Raw genomic sequence first — 6,376 nt, 5'->3', positions numbered from 1 at the left:
TCTGAGGGCTGTCGTTAGACTAATGAGGGGTGCCTTGGGGATAAAAAGGTTGAGAACCACTGAGCTATAACATGGCATTTAGAAAGCTATACTGCTGTGAGTTAGTACATCACATGATGGAAATCTTTCACGGCCTTGATGATTTGTTCCGGTGCTCAATTATGACGTCAAGATTCTTGTCCTATTTTTTGTCTGAATTTTTCTAGCATTGGCCACCGATTGTTGCATTATTCTGCCTCCTTGGGCTAGAATAAAAGGTTCTTCACTGTCTGTAATCTCTTCCTTAATTAGTTCTTACGTGCTTTGATCAAGTCACCTCTACTGAATAAACTCAGTAGGCTGGGTGCTCTAAACCTCTCACTCTGAGGGAGGTTTTCCAGGCATCTAATTCATTTGGTAGCTCTTATCTGAACCTTTTCTGCTGGTAATGTCTGCTCCATTGGTGACACATAGGGGGTGCATGTGGGTGCACGTGCACCCCCTGAGATCAGCTGTGCACCCCCTGGAAGCGCCAGCCACAAAACCAGAAGTCTACTGGCTCGGTGATCGGCTGCTGGGAGACCCCCACTCACTCCCCTGTCGGCAATCTGGTGCCCCACCAGACTCGGGAGGCACCAGCCGCCCATGGTCTGCTCCCTTCTTTCAGATCCTCTGCTTGGGCGTCGTTTCAGAGTGCTGCTCACTCCTGTGTTTCCAGCTGTACTGGAGTGATTTCATTGAGAAGAGGCAGAGCCAATGTTTCGGTGATGGTTAGGAAGGTCAGGTGGGTTATACGAGTGGGAAGGACAACTGAAAGACAACCTCTGGGAGACCTAGTTGGAGGAAAAGAGCCATTTTATCTGGGAAAAAATGCCGCGTTGTATAGACACCAGTGAAGAAAACCTCCCCAGGAACAGGCGAAGTACTGAGCAAGAGAATGGCAGTACTGTACCTACCCATCTGGTTCTGGACCTGGAGGATGGGGCAGTCATGGAAACCAAGGTGCTAATCGAATCTCAGCCCCTATGATCCAGCTATACTCAAAGGGGAGACCCAAACCATGGAGGGGCCTGCTTCTGGAAAGTATTGCATAGTATTTTGTAAAGCCTAATGGGAAAGAAAGCGCTTCTACAGATCTTCCACCAGATCCTCAACAGTACATAGATGCCTAATTGGCACCCAAATGTGTGGGCGTTAACTTCCTTTACACCCTTGAGTCTCCTGAACTTAAGGTGCCGTAAGGACACCACCATATTTTCACAGAATCTCTATACCCCCCGGACTTTTACATATCCTTACCCAAAATGATAGTCATACCAGAGAAGATAACCCCCCCCCCCCCCCTTGCACTGTCTTTATATGTTAACACTGAGCCACTATGATCTTGCTGGGTTCTTCCCCCTCCCCAGCTTTATTGTACTGTTTGTTTGTGTCTGTATCCTTTTACCTGAGCTAGGCCACATTGCTACACCTTATGGTAACAGCACCGCGTATGCTTAAATGGAGGAGTTTTAAAGTAAGGTACTACTATTGAAGTGACACATACATAAGTCAAGAAACACTTAATATAATGTATGACACCGTTTCACTAATGCCCTCTGCTTTTAGCCAACATGAGCTCTGGGGTAGATCAGAAGAGGTCTGGCTCATCAATATTGCAAAATGATGGTTAATGTTAGACACTGTAAAGTGTTTAACTCATGACATGCAAAAAAAACAAAGCAAAGTTTGCTTTTAGATCATAGAACCCTGTTTCATTCATATTCTCTGCCCTGAGGCAGCATGCCATGTCTATGAAGTAAGTCATCCAAAGCAGGCTACACAAGCATTTCCCAAAAGAAAGGGATTTTAAGGCAACACACGTCCCCTCATTTGGGTTACTGAAGATGTCTCTGTTTTTCAGTGCTTTTTGTCCTGATCAAAAAGGATTGTTATAAAAAGAGTGGTGATAAATTGTGCTCTGTGTCTACAGGGGACAGGGCAAGTAAGAGGCTTATACTGAAATAAAGAAGATTTAGGTTAGATACTAGGAAGAACTTTCTAACGACAAGGGTGTAACACTTTACCTAGAACATCTGTGGACTCGCTGACATTGGAAGCTTTGAAGAGCTGGTTAAGCAGATAGTTGGTGAGTTTTAACTTTATCAGGGATGGATTAGAGAGGACCTCTTGAAGTCCTTTCCAGCCTCATTTCTCTGAAGTTATGGCTGTTTTGTTTCTCTCCCAAGAGCAGCAGAGGTTTTGCTTTGCATGCTTCTCCATCAGGTTTTTTTCCTGATGGCCTGATGCACTTTGCCACCTGCCCAGGGCTCTGGGAAGCTTTCCCCCTGGAGTCTCCCCAGAGCAACCCACGTGCTTTCACTTCCAGTGGCTGATTCTACATCCGCAGCCCTGCTGTCTGTTGAAATAACAGTCTCAGACTCATACCTGAATCATTCGTTGTGTCGGAGGGAGGGAGCAATTCCCAGAAAACAAGAACGGAAGTAGTAGTCATCATAGTACGATCTCAGATTAGATGCTAAGTTCCCCAGAGCAGAGTGGCAGGTCTGCTTCTGCTTAGCTTTTGTACCCACAGGAAGGAACGTGGCAGAAAAGGCGTATTGGCATGTTAGTCTGGTAGGAAGGGAAGCTGTGAGGATGCCCCCTCTGCTAGGATCATCCCAACCTGAGTAAGATGGGATAGAAGTGGAGGAAGCACCTGGGGCTTCAGTTGAAATCACATCTGTTCCCTTCACTGGCCCATACTTCTCCAAGTGCTGGTGCCTTTTAGGGTCTCTCTCTCTCTCTCTTTTGCCTCCAAGCTGCCTATTTCTTTTCCTTGGTCCAGGGAAGAGATCTGGAGTGGAAATAGCCCCAGGTTACATGACGTGATGGCTAATGATGCACTGAATGAGCTTATATGCATGCATATGATGCACTGAATAAGCTCATATGCATGCATATAAGCATATACCATTTTTACTGCTATGACACAGGAAAGCCATCATTAAAAGCAACGAGTGAAGCTGAGTGAAGCATGCTATTCTCCAAAGGAAATGAAACTTTAGTTTGCTCTCTAGTCATGGCTGCAGTGGCAGCACAGCTCAGTACATGGTGCCAGATGAGAGCTGGTTGGCCTAGGGCACCGTTTCTCAAACTGCTGTATACATACCTCTGGAGGCATGTGGTGAACTTCTGGAGGGTTTGGAAGGAAGGACTGGGAAAGCAAAAGAAAAGAAAGAGAAATGCAAAGCTATGAAGAAGAAAAAAAAGCAAAGAGCAATGATCCAATGTCCCTTAGGTCAGGGTCAGTTTTTATTAAAACCATAGCTTCTGACCCAGTCACTTCTATAGACCACCAATCTCTTCCAGCCACCCGCGTGGCCTTGTTTTGTGCAGAAGGCTGCTCTCTCACCCCCATAATGCAGCCTCCACTGGAAAAAGTGCTGCTGAAAAGCATGGCGAGTCTGAATTGCAAAGGCTGCTCTCTCCCCCTTCACAGCAGCCTCTGCTTATGGTTGCTGCCAAATTAGCCTTCTGCACAGAGCAGGGACAGCTGGATGGCAGGAGGGGATCGGCAGCCTGCAGTGTGACTGAGTTACAAGCTGCAGGCCTGTCAGTACAATGTTCCTCCCCCCCGATGCAAAGGACAGGGCTAGGATTCAAAATGCAACTGGAAAATAAATCTGAAATAAAGAGGAGTTCTGGAAGGACCCTGCAATGTATTATAGGATCACCTGCACGAATTTGAACTGGGGATTAACTGGAAAGGCTGCAATGCTGCAGAATGGGACTGGGGGTTATAGTGGCATGCAAGCTGCGCATGTCACCAGTGTTATCTTGTTGCAATAGCACACTGTATTGTAATACACGCTGTATATTAGTATACTTGAGACTAGAAAAGGAGGGCCTCCAATGTGGTGTGTGGGACAGAGCTCCTCTCCTCTCTCTGCTCCAGGACATCAGAAGCACCTTGAGCAGTTGCATGGCCCCTTCTCAATCCTCCTAGTTGTCCCTGAAGCAGGGAAGGGGCTTGGGCAAGAGCATGGAAGTCTCCTCCTGAGCTTTCCTGTTTCCCTCCATCCCCACAGTCCTGGGGCTGCCGCTGTTTCCCCTGAGCCCAGGCTAAAGGGATGGGATTCGCCTGCAGGTGGGAACTGAGTGCTTGTCCCAGCTTTTCCACTGTGCCTGGCTGGACAGTCAGCAGTCAGGTAATGCTTTGTGCCTGATGCCTGTCACCTTGAAGACACTGAAAGGTTAGAGCAGGGTTGTCCAGCTCCTAGGTGGCTGGGGACCACAGCAGGCTGCACGTTAGCACCTCGGGGGATGGATGTGACCCATGGGCCACCAGTTGGGCACCAGTACTGGGTTAGAGGACTCAAAGGTCAACACATTGTATGAGTGACAATTCAGATGCTTCCCGAGACTGCGCCAGTTTACCGGCCGGAGCTGGGAGCTAACCTCGTGCTTCTAATTTTGCTGACACTGCTTTTTAATTGGAGTCACTGAAATGATGCCAGTGGGGGTACTCCTGATTTACACCAGGGGGAGAGAGGAGGAGCCACCCAAGACCCTTTCTAGTCATCATTACTCATCCTGTGTGCTCAACCCCAGTGGGTGGGCAGATGAAGGGAAAGGACAAATGGGGGAAAAAAGGAGTGAGGAAAAGAATGGAAATGACTCACTTGGGGCTGGGCGAGGCCACAAGATGGCAGCAGACCCCAAGACACGGAAGGTGGCAGCTGTTGTGCATGCCCAGACTGGCTGGGAATGGAAGTGCACAGATCTCCAGCATACAGGCTGAGATTGTGTGTTGGTTGGCTGCTAAGCTGTATATGGATGACTGCTAAATGGCAGAGGGGGGTGATTACTACTGGTATATGTTGACTGGCTCTGAATGGCATGGAGCTGCTACCCTGTTGACTGCCCTACTGTATGGACTGGCTCTACAAGGCTCCGAGCTAGTCTATTTGGTGACTTGGCTTGAAGAGGAAATGATCATAGTGTATACAGACTACCTGCAAGTGACCCTGGGGTTTGCTTTGTATGGACTGCCTTTCTGGTCCTTCTCTGGGAACCATGGGAGGGCTTGGCAGCTGCAGAAAGGCTGGGGTGGAGATATTGGGGTAGGGACAGGGGGTGCACTTGAGTCAGGGGCTTTGTGGGAAAGCTTCTCCCAGGCGTTAGAGCATGCTGCACTGTAAACTTCACTTCTGCTTCTGGGAATGGTATTGCTAACTCCTCCAATCCATAGTCAACTTTTCTGTCTCTGATGCTGCCCGGGCTTCCCCAGGGTCAAGTTCTGCCAACTCAGCTGCATTTGGAGTAACGCTACAACTCTACGGTTGGCCCCACAGCGAACATGACTCTGGCCCTAGCCGTGGCTCAGTCCTGATTTGTCATGGCTGGGAAAAGCCACAAAACAGGAACATCTTGAACATCTGGAACATGCTCTGCCCAGCATCCCCAGTTTCCATGACAGGTTGGGATTCAAGTGCTCAGTCATACAATACTAGGGCTGGAGGGGATCTTGGATCATTTAATCCAACCCCTGCACTGATGCAAGATGGGCTTTTCCCAAACCATCCCAGATGCCACGCATCCTCTTCTTGACAACCTCTAACGAAGGAGATTTCACAGCTTCCCATAGCAGGTGGTTACTTTGCCTCTGCAGGGGCAGCTTACTCAGTATCTCCAAAGTACCCGGTACAATGGGCCCCTGATTTCACCTGGGAAGTTTATGTATGATGATAACACAGTCTCTCTTTATACCCACTAAGGGTCTGTCCCAGAAACAGATTATATGGAACAGAGGAAACGTTGTGGTGCAAAGCACAGGGTGAAATACCAGACCCAGATTCACCTACTAGATGCCAGACACATCTGGTTCTACTCTGCTGCTGGACTGCAGTGTTAACATGGGCAAGGGAAAGCTCTGTTTCCGTCTGCTCAGCTTCCCTGTCTGTACAGCTGAGACAAAAACGCAGCAGCCTTTGAAATGGGCTGCCGAGGCCTAGTCATTGCTTTCTGGTAGTGGGTTTTGAAATTCTCAGACAGAGAAGGCATTTGAGACACGTAAAGGACTATTTATTATTGTACAGCTACACTCAGACTTACCTGCCCCTCTGCCAATTGGCAGCATAATAGCAGCATAACCCTCCCCCCCCCCCCCCCCCCAACCAAACCAGCTGGGGATTGGCTGTCCTTTGATTTGCGCAGCAGCCCAGAACCAAATGCAGTCTGCACGTCTGGCTGCATTAAAATACAAATGTAAAACAGCGCGGACAGGTCCAGCCTTCAACCACAGAACTCCAAGCCAGGCCGGAATAGAAGTTATCTATGGGCGCTAATCTGCAAGGATTTATTTAGATGCCTCTGTAGATATGATTTCACTGAACCAATTTCTTACACAGATACC

Source organism: Alligator mississippiensis, chromosome 11, assembly GCF_030867095.1.
Source record: "Alligator mississippiensis isolate rAllMis1 chromosome 11, rAllMis1, whole genome shotgun sequence".
NCBI lineage: Eukaryota > Metazoa > Chordata > Crocodylia > Alligatoridae > Alligator > Alligator mississippiensis.
This window is presented reverse-complemented; position numbering follows the sequence as displayed.